Source organism: Rhamphochromis sp. 'chilingali', assembly GCF_963969265.1.
Source record: "Rhamphochromis sp. 'chilingali' genome assembly, chromosome: 12".
NCBI classification, from domain to species: Eukaryota; Metazoa; Chordata; class Actinopteri; order Cichliformes; family Cichlidae; genus Rhamphochromis; species Rhamphochromis sp. 'chilingali'.
Genome location: NC_137939.1, coordinates 13,742,407 through 13,759,799, shown reverse-complemented (window position 1 = coordinate 13,759,799; position 17,393 = coordinate 13,742,407). Strand labels below are relative to the sequence as shown.

Sequence of the window (17,393 nt, the reverse complement as noted above, 5' to 3'; positions counted from 1 at the left end):
GCCGGCTATGAAATAGAAGTTGATTTAAGGAAAAGCAGATGCTGGCTTCACGGTGCAGTTGAACGCTGGCAACGCGAGAGCGAAACACGTCCGTAGGTTTGGTTTATGATACGGCGTGTTCCGGTGGTGCGGCCGTGAAGTGCAGTAGTGGTTGGTGCTAGTTTTAGTACATTGGATAGAGGTTTTGACGGTGGTTTGTGGCGTCAGTCGAGTTTTAAGGGCTGCGGTCATAATACAAAGTAAAATTTTAAGTACATAGCAACACCTGGTTTATGATGTCAGGTATAACTTCGGGGATGCAAGCATCACTTTTATGATGCGACTTTGCCCCGTTGTGGCGGTCATAAGCGCAGAGAAAGGGGTATCTTGGTCTATGGTGCAGTGTGCTTTAAGAAGATCTAATAGTTGAGCTCAGAGGTTTCTGTGTAAAATTCCCGCTGAGGAAAAGTGTTGTGTGTGAGTGTGAAGGCGCGCTCTGAGTGAGAGTGTGTGTGAAGCTGCGAAGCGCGCTCTGGGTGCTGTCTTGTGTGTAAAGCGCGCACTGAGTGAGAGTGTGAGTGAGGCGCGCTCTGAGTGTGTTTTTTGTGTGAAGTGTGAAGCGTGAACACAGTGACAGTGACGGTTGATGTGTTTGATTAGGAGGACATTAGAGCAAATACACATTTTAGGATCAAAGGTTGATGCCTAGTGTACCTGTGGAACTTTTGCCCTAGGAGTGGCGACCCTCCTGTTCGTGGACGCGCGGCCAGGACCGGCGGCGTCCGGGTGCCGAGGTGGTGACTTGGGGAGGTGAGGGCCCCCGCATAGCTACGGAAATAACACTGGAACGGCCGTGTAATCACGGGTTCACATTTATTCCGGACTAGAACAAGACACATTTTGCGAACAAAGGTTGAGTCTAGATTAGTAAAGAAATATAAAAAGGTTGAATTCCTCGTTTCAGTGGTTGAAATTGTTGTGTGCCTGTCCCCTGACGAGTGTGAAATTAAAATAAAGAGGGAATTTGGAGCCACATAGAGATAGACGGGCATAATTGGGTGTATTACTCTGTGGTGTAATAAAAATAAAAAGGAGAGATAGTAAGAGGTGTGCAGTGGAGAATTATGGAGGAGTACAGAGAGGAATGTGTTGGGAGACTGGCGTACAGTTTACGCTGTCAAGGTAGGCGGGTTGCCTGCTTATCTGTTTAACAGTGATGAAAATGAAATTAAATAAATCTCTTAGTGTGTTAATACAGGAAGCTGCGGACCTGGACCAACTGCCCCCACAAGCACAGCGGCCGAAGCAAAATTATAGGTAATGGGAACCACACCCAGCACGAATCAGCAGCTGTGAAAAAGACAGCAGCGAGGAGAGAATTAGAGGAGAAATTAAGAGAAGTTTTAACACATAAAATTGGGGCCAACGGACTTGTGGAGGTTGGGAAGGCGTCCGGAGCATCACAACAAAAAGGTGAAACAAAAACACACAAGCAGAGAAATCTGAGAGAAAGGCTCCTTTTAAGGTAACGCCTAGTTTGAGAAAAGATAAAATTAACCTGCTTTTATACAAATGCACACACACGCAATGAAGAAACAGCTTACACTCATGAACACGTGAAGATTTTCCAGCAAGGTTAAAGAAAAATTAACATACTTAAATGATGAAGTCTATACATTACTGACAAAGAAACCCTCTGGGTTGCAGGACAACAATTTAACTAAAAAAAAAAAAAAAGGAACACTGGTCTAACCAACCAGGCAAGACACAACAAATTTAGTGGTTAAAAGATTCAAATTGTGACATGTTTTCTGTTGATTGATTAATAAAAGTGATTACTGAATGAAAGAAAGTTCCTTTTTGGGCTTTTAAACATGATCTTAAGAATTTTAACATATACCGGTGTTGTCCTGTCAACTTGGTGGGTTAGGAGTTGATTATATCGGGAGACAAAAAACAAAAAAAGGGGGAGAGAAGGCTGACACAGGGCCTGGCCCCATTGTCTCCCCTCTGAATAACACAGCCAACACAACATCATTTTCCTGTTCGTTTGTTTTTGTTTTTTGTTTGTTTTTGTTTTGTTTTTGTTTTTTCTATACATATTTAATTACAGGCTGCTTTGCCGGCCCTGAAAGCCGAGGCTGACTGGACTCCTGCTCTCCCCCATACGTGACACTGACCAAATGCTGCAACAGCTGGACCCACAACAACGACCTGAGAATGTCAACAGACCTGCAGGAATGTGATCTCATGCAGCCGAGACGGAGAGCACTAAACCTAAGGCCCGTTTCACTACACGGGGGAAAATTCCCAGACTGCGTCAGCTGACAGAGCTGTGACGAGACGCCCGCCAAGCCCGAATGAAAAGTAAGGCCGAGCGAAAGAATGCTGACCTTGATAACTTTGCATTCACACTGTGCAGGACAGTGATGGACCAACACGGATGATCGGGTGGCGAAAAAGGGCGTGACCGAGACAAGAGGAGTAACTGAGGACAGAAGGCACCTCAGAATGGACAAAAACACAGAAGAAGATGCAGGTTTCACCTGCGGTGAACATCGACACTGGAGAAAGGACTGCCCCAATTGGGGTCAGAACCAGGACGGACTGAATTTTGAGCAGCAGCAGCAGCAATGGTCGCAAACAAACTGAAAAGGAGGGGGGCAGGACCCCAGGGCATGCTTCAGGCCGTGGTTTACCCAGAACACCAGAACAGGAAAGTGATGAACACACACACACACACACACACACACACACACACATCTACATGCACTGACTCAGAATGAAGAGAAACAAACACACACACACACACACACACACACACACACACACACACACACACACACACACACACACACACACGTCTCCAAACACACAGATTCAGAATGAAGTGAAATACACACATGAACACGTGCACTCGTTGAGTGAGTGAGAAATGACACACACACACATACACACACACACACATTGGAATGCTGATTCACTGAGAAGTGATCCACATACACACACACACACACACACACACGCTGATGCAATGAAGAATGCTTTGCTTATGCTGATATGCAAAATGCTGCACACAAACATCCCAATGCATAATTTTTATGAGGAGCCATTGATTACTTAGAATGTGTTATATGTCACCTAGAAGGCATTTATGTAGATTTTAGGAATAAGCTCTAAAACGGTTTGGTTATGAAAACAATGTCTGTGCGTGATGTCTGTTTATGGCTCAAGGCCTTGACTGAATTCTTTGCTGTGCTTCACACAGCCCTGATGAGGAACAGTGGCACAGAGTGAAATTGATGAATTAATAGTGTAAGGTTAGGTTGGAGTACGGCATTTTCTGTGATTGAGTTTTAATTCAAGGAGGAACAAAAGGTGTTACGGCACCTGAGGTTCTCATTCCCACACAATATTGTCCCGGCAGGAAGCAAAATTTTCCTGTGAATTTCTGGTTGATTGTTTGGTTTTGTTTAGCGCTAGCTTGATTTTATCAGTGAGCTTTGGCTTGTGTTCTTTCTCGTAAGCGAGAGAGGATAGTTTTATGCTTGGACATGTCTGCAACGGGCCCTAGTTTGTGTTATTGTTGTTAGTGTTTTGTTGGTTATGTCTGTTTTAGTTTTGTTACAGTGCACTGAGATAAGAAAATCTGAGAGGTGTGATCCACCGGTGGTGATATGTTGATATTTTGTGAGTTTATGATTTAACAATCAGCTCTTTAAACCAGGCCTGAAAGATTGAAATTTAAAGTGCTATGAAATATTCTTACAAAAACAGTTGCAAAGTGTGCTTCTCCATGATTGTAATTGGCTTGGGAGAAATTCACTTATAGGGAACACTGAGAAGTTCTGAGTCTAAAAGGATTGCACCGAGTCAATCCGGCCCAAAAAACAACAAGGAATTGTTTTCCTTTAAAATGATGACGTCATCTTGCTGGTGATGGATGCTCGAATAGGTTGCGCGTGAGACTCCATTATCAGCAACATCTGGTATGAATGTGTGTGGAGGTATGCATGTGAATGGACTGTGATGGACTGACGACTAAAAGCTTTGACTGACTTGATACTGAGACAATGACTGCACCAACTTTAGGATTCGTAAATGCCAATAAACAATTCACCCAGCCGACAAGAGAAGGGTGGATGCTTCGCTTTGTTTTGTTTTGTTTTTTCAGGAGCAGGAGGATAAGAGAGACTGGAGGAGGAGACTCTAGCTTCACATAAGTATGAACTGCAGACTTAACACTGTGGTTGCTGATTTTGAGTTACTGATGTTTGCATTAAGAAAACTGTGCTATATTAGCTGTGTTTTGATTAAGGTATCATGTTATATTATTGGGAATGCCAAATGCTACAGTGGAGATAACTATTGATATCACTCATGACTGGAATATGTTACTATTAACCACAGCAGGCCACTGTAAAAAAGTCAATTAAATTTTATAGAGGAAAATCGCCAAAATTTAACAATACCTATGAATGACTGGCCACATTCAGAATAGAGATATGCAATAATAAACATTGGTCCACGTGATTTAGGTTCTCACTTGAAATAGTAAGTTATTAAATGTAGAATATAATCGACAGGGACATTTGATAGGATGTGGTACTGAAAAAGAACAAGAGCAAAGTAAATAAAGAAAATATTGTGTTTAGTTTGGATAAATTCAAATTAAAATGTGCCATTACACTCAGAGGATCAATATGGAATAAAACATATGCAAAATTTGTAGGAAGTACATGACTGATAACTGTTCTGTCCTGAGCGTTTGTTTCCAGAGCACCCACTTGACCACACCAACAGTTTCTCGCCACCGAGGAGGGGTACTTGCAAAAAGAATAAAATAAAAATCTGAGTTTAACAAAACATTTTAAATGTAAATATCAAGCTTACCTTTCTTTTTCCATGAAATGTGCTTGTGGGCACGCCAGCCATTTTGAAAAGGTGGGCAAAACAATTGGCAAGGCCACACCCCCACACGTGTGATATAATTTTAAAGGTACTGTTGCCCTCTCTAAGAAACATCAGGACTTAGAGGAGTGGCAAGTAGAGTATGCGAGCTACAAGCAAAAACTAAAATGTGTACTACAGTGTGCAAAAATGAAATACTGGGTCATCAGGGGGACATGAGGGACATTTATAAAACTAAAAGTCCCACTAACCTTAAAGTGCACTTGAAAAGCTCACACAAGAAGGCTAACCTAGCTTACCTAGAAGACCTCATCAGGGGGAGCACACTCCCCCTCCTTGAAGAGCTCACCCACTCAACCCGCATCCCCAGAAAACAGCTAACCCCAGATAAGGCAGCGTGATGTATCCCGAGACAACAGGACTGGGACATCTAAATAAAGGTGTGAAACAATCCCCTTCAAAAGGTTATCAATTCACTTCAACCAAAATTAGGACCACTCGGTGCGGCAAGAGTTAATAGTTATTAGTCTCAACACCCAAGGATAACCAGAAGAGCATGACTGATATGATGGAACTGGGATTTTGTTACACTTAATTTTTGCAAAACACAAATAAAACTAAATTGAAACTAAGGATTTTCAGAAAATAAAAACTACACTAAACTAGCAAAGAATTGGTAAAAACTAATTACAACTGGTAAAAATTGAAAATCTGGAGTCGAAACTAAATAAAAATAACAACTAATGGAAATGGCGAAAAGTTTAAAACCCTGGTGCAGAGATTGGCAAATCTGACCAGGAAACGTTATAAAATGGATTGTCAGGATAGTCAGCGTTAAAGCCACTTTTGACAGTCCATACTAGGATGGCATTGGACATCTTCGGGGCGGAAGAGGGTTGGTGTGACCAAGGTGTGGTTTGGCTTGTTGTATGTACATTTCAAAATGTTACAGCTCTGGATGGACCAGTTACCAGGGCATGGAAGGATGACAGACTTTATTACATGAGGAGAAGGGACATTTTCGGGATCGAAGATCCTCAGGGATGACAAGGCTGGAGCAACGGTACTCGAGAGAAGAATTTCTGATACTTTCTGAGATATGATGTCACCAACCTTCTCTTTTAATTGTCTAGCTCCAATGAATTGACACATGGGAGTGTGTCAAAAAAGGGGGAAGTTGAGTCCGAACATCAAACAATGGTTTTATGAACATCTTATGAAGTTATTTCTGTGTTTAATAAATTAGCTATGGTAAAACTTAAGCTTATAATGTGTTAGACTTAGAAAGGGTTCACTAATTTTTGATTTCTTTTACACACACATAGATTATGATTAGAATAAGTCCTGAACATAATATTTTAAACCAAATTTGAATCATTAGAACAACAATGGATAACAATATTAGATTATCAAGGCTAGGGAGAGAGGTGTTTTGGTTTTCTGTCTCTTGCAGAGAAAGGAACAGACACCAGACGGGGACACGGAGATGTGAGGACCCTTCACAGCAGAGACAGATGTAGGGACTGCCGAGACAGCAACTGGGGTCAAGTGTCATGGCGTTTGGGCTCCTGGAGAACATGGATCCCACAAACACAGCAATAACCATGAAGGGGTTGGCGAAAACCAGGAACACCAGACCAACGAGGTTCAAGAGGCTCTTGGCAAAAAGGGGGACATGCCGGTGAACCCAAAACACACAGATCCTTGTTTGAAATCGGGGCAGAATAATCCCCAGAACTGTGCAATGACTAAAGGGTGGTCTAACCCCGGAGGTCGAAGAAAGAAGCTGAGAATCACCCAACTGGAAGACACTGGTAGCTGCAGCAATAAAAATAAAGGTTAAAAGCTCCTTAGACAGAGGTTCTAGTCTAAGTACATTTGAAAGGTATAAGGGGGCATTAAAATGGGAGTGGAAAACTGGAGCACCAAAATAAAGCTGTGGGAGAATTGGGGAGTGATGGGAGAGTCATCTGTAACTGCTGTTATGGTTGTAAATCTAACTTTGCTGGCATCTGAACTGCGTGAACACAGAGGTCATCCCACATATGGTCCACCTGTTAAAGGGGGACAGAGGGCCTCAGGATCAAAAAAACTTGGACCTTGCGACCCTGGAGTGCATGTTGTAAGTGATCTCTTTCAGAGATCAAAAGGGGGAATTATTAGATTATTCTGTTATTATATGTTACCTTATATATGTAATCAAAGTAGTTGAATTAGAATACTGCTGTAGATCACATTATACCCTTTAATATAGAGTGTGTGAGCTGTATGTAGTTTAGTTCTCATTATACTTTTGAGTTAACAGAACATATTCACATATTAGTTCATTAGATAAATGTGCATCACTCTGTATCCTTGATCTGCTGGGAATGTGTTACACTGTTTTCTTGACATGCTTAATTGTTGAATCATGAAGAGAAGGTTGTAAGCAGGAGACTCTGTGTCTAAAGACAGGGGAGATAGATAGACCACATTCCACACCCCCACCTTACAGAAAGCAGAGAAACAACTGCCGAGGTCATAACTTAGGCGCTGTAACAGAGAAAAAATGTGATGTTTTGGCTTTTACGACTAGCTGGGGGCCACTAGAGACTATAAAAAGCTGAGCAACCCCTCACCATTTTGAGACATGTGCCTGACCCTCTGGTAGCATCTCTCCCGTCCGGACGTTGTAATGCTCTGACTGTTGAATTGTATGGAAATAAATGATTGTTGATTGAGCATTTATACACCGAGTATTGTCCCTCCTTCAGCCCAAAGATTCAAAGAATTGGGAGATTTTAACACACCACTGAGTATTAAAGTCTAATAATAAAAACATATGATTCCAGGAATAAAATGAAATGATATAATATAAATGAAAAACCAAAGAGATATATGTATGATGTTAACTGATATGCAAATTAGATTAGATTCAATTTATTGTCATCATTACAGTGAAATGCTGAATAGCAGAATGCAAAGTAACAGTATAATATCATATGAGAATGTTATGTTATGATTATCTTTGACCGAATCACAGCAGTGCTCATATTAAAAAACAGCATTCCCTCTCATGTGATATTGCTTAATTAACATTAATGATGTGCACTTTAACAACTAGGCTTACAACTATAATATATACAGGGGTGGAAAAGTGACTATTACCTGCAGGGTAAACGTTAGCTAACCAGAAGGCAATAACAATGTAAACAAAAAACACCTGCTTAAAAGTTGAATACAAATGAGGAATGGTGGGAAAGGTGGGAGTACTGTAATTACCTAACGTTACATTATTCTTTTCCATAACAATTTAGCCCCCTCCACAATATTAACTGACGTTAAAACAGTTAACTAGCTATTTATTGATTAGCAATTAGCGAATCATGTAACATTAGCTTAATGCTAAAAATTTAGGTTACTATCACATTCAGACAAATAATTTCATGTAGGCTAACGTTACCTACCTCTGTCTTTTTCTCGTTTCTCCTCCTCTTCTTTTCTCTTTTTTCTTCTCTGGGCACCTGACAGTTTTGGCCGTTTTGACATCTTGTGTTGATTTTTTGATGTGGTGACGTCCAAAAGGAACCATGATACAGGAAGGGAGGGGGCGCACCGTGCGGGGAGGGGGGGGGGGCGTAATGTTGTAACAAATAATATTTCTAGTAAATAAGCTTTACTTTGCATTTTAATTAACGTGGGATTATTTTTTGTATTTAGGAATAATAGTACCAACTTTTTTTTTCTTTCAACATTTGTGGCACTGGCGTGGCGCCCCCTGATGGACGGCGCCCTTAGCATTTGCCTATACGGCCTATGCCACGGGCCGGCCCTGGTTCAATTGCTTAGAAGCACAGTGAGTATTTAGCGCAGTCTCACAGGAGTGTTAGCACACGGGCCTATAGACTGACGATTGCCTGGCAACCACTAGGAAATAATGTGTATTCCCTGACAGGTTGCTACGTGGTTGCTGGCAGTCACTAGGTGGAACTGGCAACTTGTTTGAAAACACTTGCCAAGGACTTGCTAGAGTGCCTGATGCAAACCAGAAACAGATACAGTACCTATTATATTCAAATTAAAGGCTGCACCTTGCAAAAGATGTTGGTTACAGGTTATGGTTATGGTTATGGCCAGTTCATTTTTTTCAGTCTTGATATTGATACCACTGCAATTCTCAAGTTACATCAAGAAAAATATAAAAAATAAATAAATATGTGGAAAAAATGCTATGCTTTGCTGTCATTCAATTGTTGTCAGCTGTCCAGTGTTTGTGGTAATAAACTATTGAAAACATATGAAGAAAAACAGAGAAAAGTTGAAATACCTCCAAACTACTGACTATTTGCTGTAAGCCTCCTACTTCCCACTACATACTGAAGCACTTCTGCTGAATGCAGAAAAAATGCAGCGCTACGAAGACTTGCATCTCTAGTTTGAGAGGAGTTTGTATTGTGCAGCCATGAAACAAGCTGCCAACTGTAATACATTAGTTTCAATGCTGTGCTGACTGTCACCAAATACAACTCATGCTCATAAACATGTATGAATAAAGTGCTTTTTTCATGGCTAGTGAATGTTTTGCTGTGAGACCAGGCTATAATATTTCCTGCTAAACACAGACTTGTAATTATAATATGTATTATAATCTCTTCTTATAGCCGGCGTTAGAAATTACATTAATTTTTTGGAAATTAATAACGAATGCAACATTTTTCGAAACATCATTGAGTTACTTTCATGTTTGTCATTACTGATACAACTGTAACCTTCAGTGATGCTTTCCCTCAGAGCAAATCAGATGGGGAGAGAGACGTGTCAGACCACCAGTAATCTTTCTATAATCACATCCTCAGCTCCAGTCTCTCTCACTGGGTGTTTACCTTGGCCAAGGCTGTTCTCGGATCAGCTCGGTGTTTCCTTGGCCTCTGCCCCCTCTCTCTACTCTGCCCACTCAGGCTGCACTTCTGCCAACTAAACAGGCCTATACCAGTGGCACAGAGAGAGAGGGGGAGCGAGAGAGAGAGCCAGGATAGATGGAGGATGGAGGGCAAAAACAGCAGAAAGCAAACAACATCCGGTAGGAAAAAAGTTTTTGATTCAGTGGGAGGAAAACTCTGAAACTTGGGAAGATACTGGCCACGGGAAAAGTAGTTTACCCAACTAGCTCCCGTCACGCCAAGTTTGGACCAACTTTTGAAGAGTCACAAAAAAATAAAATAACTGTTCTTCCCCATCTGGACAAAGCCAGTACATATTGTAGGCTTTCTGAAAAAAGAGAAAATAACAAAAAAATCTTTCCAACAAACATATGAGTGAGAAAAAAATATTTCAGAGGCTGATTATTATTGGCTAAGGTGTTATTTTTCAGGCTGCAGCTGCTGTTGGTTCACATTTCATGCTGCCCGAACATAAAAGAAACCCACTGGGTGACATTTTACTGTACCAACTAATGACCTTATAATAACAAATGACATCCAACTAAGGTTTCAGAAAGCAAAGACTTTGCAGCTAGAGAAACATACATAATACACCTCCAGGAGGACACAGCTATTACTGGCAAGAATGTAAATACATTCAAATAATAATAGCTCAGTTCGAGGGAGTCGGCTTTTGTTACTGAATTTTCACACTGTGTGACTTCTTTTTTCTTTTTTTTTTATTTATAAATGTCTCATGCTGAGCTACATATTCATCCATTTATGGTATGTGCTGCTTTTCAAATGAGATCCAATAGGCTGGTGCTTACATTAAACGTTTAAAGAGAAAAAATCAGAGTAATTGGTTGGTGTTGTTAAAATCATCACGAGCTTGCAGCTGGAACAGTAGTTTAAAGCCACTGACTTTCCACAGTTTGAATGATGATATGTAGGATATTAACTTTTTATGACCAGTGTTGGTCAAGTTACTTGAAAAAAGTAATCAGTAATTAATTACTGATTACTTCCCCAAAAACGTAATCCCGTTACTTTACTGATTACTTATTTTCAAAAGTAATTACTTACTTAGTTACTTTTTAAAAACACGATTTACCTATCTCTTTATAGGTGATAAAGAGATGGATCTTTAAGCCCAATTCTACTTTTTCTACATAATCCATCATACAAAATGTAATCAAATGGAAAAGTCTCTTTTTAAAACTTGTTTTATTAGTTTTAATCTTTTAACTTTATGCATCAAGCAAAAATTTAATTATATGCAACATTCTCTGACTGGAAGAAATTAGTTTGATATTTAAACCTATTTTCTGCACATTCCAGCACATAAAATATATATATATATTTTTTGTGTTTACACTCACTCTTTCAGATGCAAGTAAAACACAGCAGAAAATAAATAAAGTCAAAGACTAGCGGTCCTGTTGCTCTATTTTCACCTGTAAAGCAGGAGTAGGGTAGGCGGAGGTTTACCCTGGTGCAGGTGTGCCGCAGCGGTCAGTGGAAGAATCCGCGAGTTTCTCTGTGAATTTCCCATTACGTCGTAGCGCACTCGGTGCTTGCTTGGAAGTTTGGGGGGGGGGGGGGGTTCGCTGTAAAAAGAAGTTTCCTTCCCTTGCACAATGGACACTAATGTTTTTGTCACTTTTTATGGAATCAAACTCAAAGTAAGGTCAGTACTTCCACTCTTTAATCGCTGCATGCTCATACTCTCTCCTGCACTCGATGTATTATCCATTGTTGATCTATACACAGATGTTGTCTCGAACGTCGCACTCGCTAACGTCACTGTCATGAGACATTCTCGCAAAAAAAATCACGGTTTTAGTAACGCAGTAACGCAGCGTTCCTACGGGAAAGTAACGGTAATCTAATTACCGTTTTTGCAATAGCAATCCCTTACTTTACTCGTTACTTGAAAAAAAGTAATCGGATTACAGTAACGCGCCCATCTCTGTTTATGACAAACAACCAGGCTTGTAAAACAGACACTCGGGCCATGCAACAACCACCAGTAAAAAAACAAAATCAGTTTTTATGCTGTTTAGTAGTGGTGTAACGGATCACGGTTGATCCGAAATCCGAACCGATTCCACTCCACGGTTCGGTACGCACGTGATCCGAAGATTCGAAAAATAAAAAAAAAGTATGTGTATGGTGCGCGTGGTTGGTCTGTCAAGCGGTAGTTATGGTCAGCGCTAGCGGTCCAAGTGGAGGAGCAGAGGAGTTTGCAGCATTTAAGCAGCCCTTTGCTGCCCAATCCAACCGGGCTAAAGCTATTACAAAAGCTAATGGGGTGTTTAGGTGCAGACGGGAGGCCGTATTCCGTTGTGCAAAACAAGAGGCTTAAACTGTGATGAACGTGCTTGAGCCACGCTATGATATCCCGTTGCGCGTCCACTTCAGTGTGACAAGATCGTTCCAAGCATGTATGAGCAGGAGAAGTTTAAAGTTATGGCTGAACTGTCCCAGGCATCTTCTGTTGCCCTAACTACAAATGGGTGGACCTCCAGGGCAAAGGAAGCCACGTGACCGTGACCACTCATTATATCACAGTGGAGTGGTAGACACAAAGCCCTGTACTGCCCTATAGATTACATTAGATTAGATGAAACTTTATTTATCCCTCGGGTGGGTTCCTCCGGGAAATTCAGTTACAGTTACCATATATACACATATATAAATACAGAGTATACTCACTCTATTGCACAGTGAAAACGCCCTACAGCTTACTTGTCCCCCCCTCCTTTGTCCCCGTTTCCCCTCCCTCTCCCCTCCAGCCAGGAGTTAAACAGTTTGATGGCGTGTGGGACAAAGGACTTTTTAAGTCTGCTGGTCCTTGACTTTGGGAGAAGCAACCTGTCACTGAACAGACTCCTCTGGTTGTTTAAGGCTGTGTATAGAGGATGCAGAAGCCATGATGTCCATATTGCACCTTAATTTGTTTTTATATAAGTGCATGGAATGAGTCTTCAGTTGAATGTTTTTTAATAGGCAAAAAATACTTAAATAAGTAAATGGCGAGTCAAATTTTTTTTTTTTTTCTATTTTTGCTGATCTGAAAATTGATCCGATCCGTGACTTAAAACCGTGATCCGATCCGAACCGTGAGATTTTTGATCCGTTGCACTACTACTGTTTAGCATAACAAACATTTGATATCAAGTCAGTTGAATTGTATTTGAGTTGAAATGTATTTGAGTCTGAAATATTAAAACATAATCTGGACTAGCTCTTCCTAGCATAGTTTTAGCTGTGACAAGTAGCAATAGAGCAGCACATGTGAAAAGAAATTCAATGACAATCAGTTAAGCTTGTTTCAAATGTAGACATGTAGACATGGTCAAATTCAAACCGACCATCAGAAAGGAGAAGAAAGGTGATTTAGTACTGCAGAAAATGTCACAGTCCTCCAGTCTCCTGTGAGTCATACCCATTCCCGTGTGTTCTGAGTGACTTACAGAGAAAGAGAGTTGGTTCCCTGATGCAAAGAAATCCGTGTATTCTGGAGCCCTGGAGGCAGACCTCACCATTTATGAACTTTGCTTCACTGTAAGTAAACACACTGTTACTTGACCTGTTCCAAGTCTAACATCTCAAGTCCACCAGAAAACCATTAACGATGACAGAAAATTGGACAGAGAAGCTCCAACAAAAAGAAAATGTCCAGTGAGCAGCATTTAAATGCTTTTTAAAGGGAAAATGCTTCATTGACGTCGGAGATTAGAGAACAGCCACACTGCTTTGAGCTGATAGCAAAACACTAGGAACTCAAAAACCACGTATTACAGCCAAGGTATGCAGAAAATGAAATTTGAACACATAACATTTTGAACCTGAAGCAGATGTGATACAGCTGCAGAAGACCACACGGAGTGAAACTGAGGCTATAGTGGCCTGGTCTAATGAGTCTGAATTTCTGCTGCAATGGTTGGATACTATGAAAAAAACATGAAAGCCTAAATTCAGTCTGCCTTGTATCTTCACTTCAGGCTGGATGCTAGCCTAATGGTGAGAGGGGTGTTTTCTTAGCACACTTTGGGCACTGTTAGCATTAGCTGAACATCACTTACACACCACAGCCCATCTCTTTATAGCCACAGTGTACCCATCTTCTGATGCTTCTACCAGGATAATGAACCATGTCATGCTCAAATCATCTCAAAAAGGTTTGTTGATGATCAAAATGCATTCACTGCATGCAAATGGCCTCCACAGCCACCTTTGGGATGTGGCCATTGAGAGTTTGACATCATAGATGTGCAGCTGAAATCCATGAATCCAAATATTTTAGGAATGTTTCTAGCATCTCTTGAGAAGAAGTGGCCCTACTTTGTGCTCCTGTGTACATTAAGCCATTTTATTGCATTTCCACCCACTACACCAGAGGTCAGAGGAGAAAAGTGCCTACAAAACTTTACATCACTTTAAAGCCATCTGATATCTGCTCTGTTGTTTTTATTACAGTTCAGGAAGACATCATTTTAAATTCTGTCTTACTTTGATTGTTGAATTTCAGACATTTTACAGAGTATAATTATATAATATTAGTACTCAGTATTTTAATAGCCAAATAAATTTTTTTTCAGTTACTCTCAGTTGTTACTGGAATTAAAACTTAGCTGTCCTAACTAGCAGAGTAGCATATACACAGTATACAGAAGGCTGGATGTTTAGTGTATGTAATTATAGAGTGAGACAGACACACTGGTGCCAATTAGGCCTATTTTTTGTGACAGCAGCTTTGCTGTGTGATTGGCTTTATTCACATTAAAAACTGACATTCTGTCCATAGTCTAACAGGCAATCTTTGAACGCTGGTGAAGACTATATAAAAACACAGACAGCAGCACATCCTGTCCTCCTGGAGTGGATCCTACATCCAATATCAGCATTTATAAATGAGGAAATGGCATTTTTCTAAAACTGTGCTGATGTCTTTTTACATACGCTAAACACTAAACATGAACGAAACACAGATGCAAAGTGCCTTAAACAATATGCATGTTAAGTGTTCATAACAGATTATCAACAACTATTGCCACAAAATAAAAAACATCAATCCAAACTGCATCTCGTTAAACATGCTAGTGATAAATCTACAATTCACCATTACATTTTGTGTTCTGCATAACTGGTTTCTCATTTTTAAAAAATATTTTATATCAAATTAAATGATAAATATGTTATGAAAAAATAGCCGTTAATATCTCTTTCAGAATCCTTCAATGATCTTGTGGAGTGCAGACACCAACATGTTTGGATATGAAGACTTTTCTGGCTTAGTTGTTGCTGGCTGAGAGGTCAGTTCATTATTCAGAACAATGTGTTCACTTTTCTGTTTGTTATCTTGCCACAGTTTTAACAAAGCAACTGACAGTAATAAAAAAAAATTAAAATGGCCAACTGTCGCAGTCATAAGTTTTTTCATGTTTGATTGCTTGCCAGCTTGCTAGGGAAGAGAGTGAAAGGAGACAGTGTGAAACATTTTGGTTTGGTTTCTAACTGTCTGTTTGCTAACTTGCACGAATTGGATCCAGTGACAAGGTGACACAAGAAGATAGACTGTATATCTCTGACTCATACTTATACTAATGGAGGATAGATGAATTAATGAAGGTATCTGTCCACAGTGTTCAAATATCAAAATAACAGCAGCTTCATCGTTGCCTGTGATGACCAGAAAACTGACTTACACTTTAAACACTCACACACACCCACACATACCCACAGACACAAAGGACATCACTAGTGATGGCACAAAACTTGACATCAGAGGCTACAGAGCATTTTCATATTCATAAGAGTGAAATATAAATGAGCTCTACACGCATGAACACTATGGCACAGTTACAGATTCAAATAAATTAAACATTAATATTTACATTTGCAACAAAGTGGATATTGCGCTTCCACTAATGTTAAATATTGTATAAAGGGCATTTGTGCTCAGGCACACATTGATTTGGTTTGAAAATGAAGGGTGTTGTTTACAAAGGCTTTGAAATGCTGTAAAAACCTTATACTGTGAGAATAGCTGCAAGGTTTCTACTCTGATGTTGCGCAAAATGACATTCGACTGTGTACAAATGCAAATCCTCTGTTTTCTTGCTGTCCTTATTGCTAGTATAGTTGATGATGCTGGCAAACGGTTTATAATGAACGTGTTTATAGTCCCGAAAATTAACCATGAAACCTTTGAACTCCTGTTAACAAAGATCTGTCACTTGTTACACAAGATATTGTGATCACACACTGATGTTTTACTGGCAAGTTTTATGACAACCAAAAGAAGTGGCCCTACATCATTTTCACAACTGATTTCATTAGTACTTATAATAAAAGTGATAATGATGCTTGAAGTTCACAACATAATTTGATAATCACAAAATCCAGATGTCTTTACTTTTTGCACAGTGTGTTGCACTATGAATGTAAAGTCAATTGAAGAGAATTGGCGTTTTGTTCATCAATCATGTTCCATCAATCCTTGTTTTAGCTATATTAATTTTGCTGTGGTCCTTTGCATTTGAGGTCAGATGCAGTTTCTTTCCTTTGATAATTACAGAGATTGTCTAAACCAGAGTAGCCTAAAAAGTAAACCACCAGGACATGAGTTAGTAAAAGAATAAAAGAATCAGCCGAGAAACTAGTGTCATGGTTGGCTGTGTGGCAGGCAGGCAGGAGTGGTGGACCCAAAATGCAGGACTCTCTGGAGACGAGATTTAAACTGAAAACCCAGCTTTATTGCTGGACAAACTGCTACAGAAAATAAGTCTCACAAAAGCAAAACAAAACTCTAAATTGAGGTGCTGGAGGACTGGAAATCATGAACACACAGCAAGTTGAAGGGACGACACAACAGGGAGCACAGGAAAACACAGGGCTTATATACACAGGGGAGTAATCAGGGAATGGGCAACAGGAAGGAGACACAGCTGGGAGAAATCAGGCTAACGAGACAGGGGAGAGGTAAAACTGAACGCACTGACATGAGACATGAACTTTCAAAGTAAAACAGGAAACCAGAAACCATCACACACAGACTCAACACCAGTGTTGGGACTAACGCGTTATTAAGTAACGCGTTACAGTAACTACGTTATTATTGTGGTAACGAGCACGGTGACTAGTTATTATTAGAGATGGACCGATCCGATATTACATATCGGTATCGGTCCGATACTGACCTAAATTACTGGATCGGATATCGGAGAAAAATAAAAAATGTAATCCGATCCATTAAATATCACGAAAGCACCTCACAAAACTTGCAACACACCGTAACTCACCTCAGAACGTTAGCACGTTGGAGCAGTCTGGATAGCATGTGGAGCTTCGCTAGCAACCCGGCATTTCATCTCCGACAAAGTTATCCCGAGAGAAGTAAAGCAAGTGTGTAAGTCCATCTCTGAATGTTTGTAAAGCATTCCTGCGTTAAGCTTAACAAGCGACTGCCTCTCGCTCTCCGGCTGCTACTTCAATCGTGAAACTGCTTAACGATCAGCTGATCGGCTTTTCTGTCGCGAGTCCGTGTCTCTTGTTTGTTTTTGGCCCACTTTGCACCAGAAAGAGGAAACCAGCGGC

At 40.4% G+C, this 17,393-nt stretch overlaps 1 long non-coding RNA gene across 1 annotated transcript; it reads right to left on the bottom strand.

Moving 5' to 3' along the window:
* Positions 1–212: 212 nt before the first annotated feature.
* Positions 213–7,661, bottom strand: LOC308407132. The gene is made up of 2 exons (XR_013973629.1): positions 2,812–7,661; positions 213–2,742 (listed from the first exon to the last, which is right to left on the bottom strand). It is a non-coding gene; the product is annotated as an uncharacterized lncRNA (long non-coding RNA).
* Positions 7,662–17,393: the final 9,732 nt, after the last annotated feature.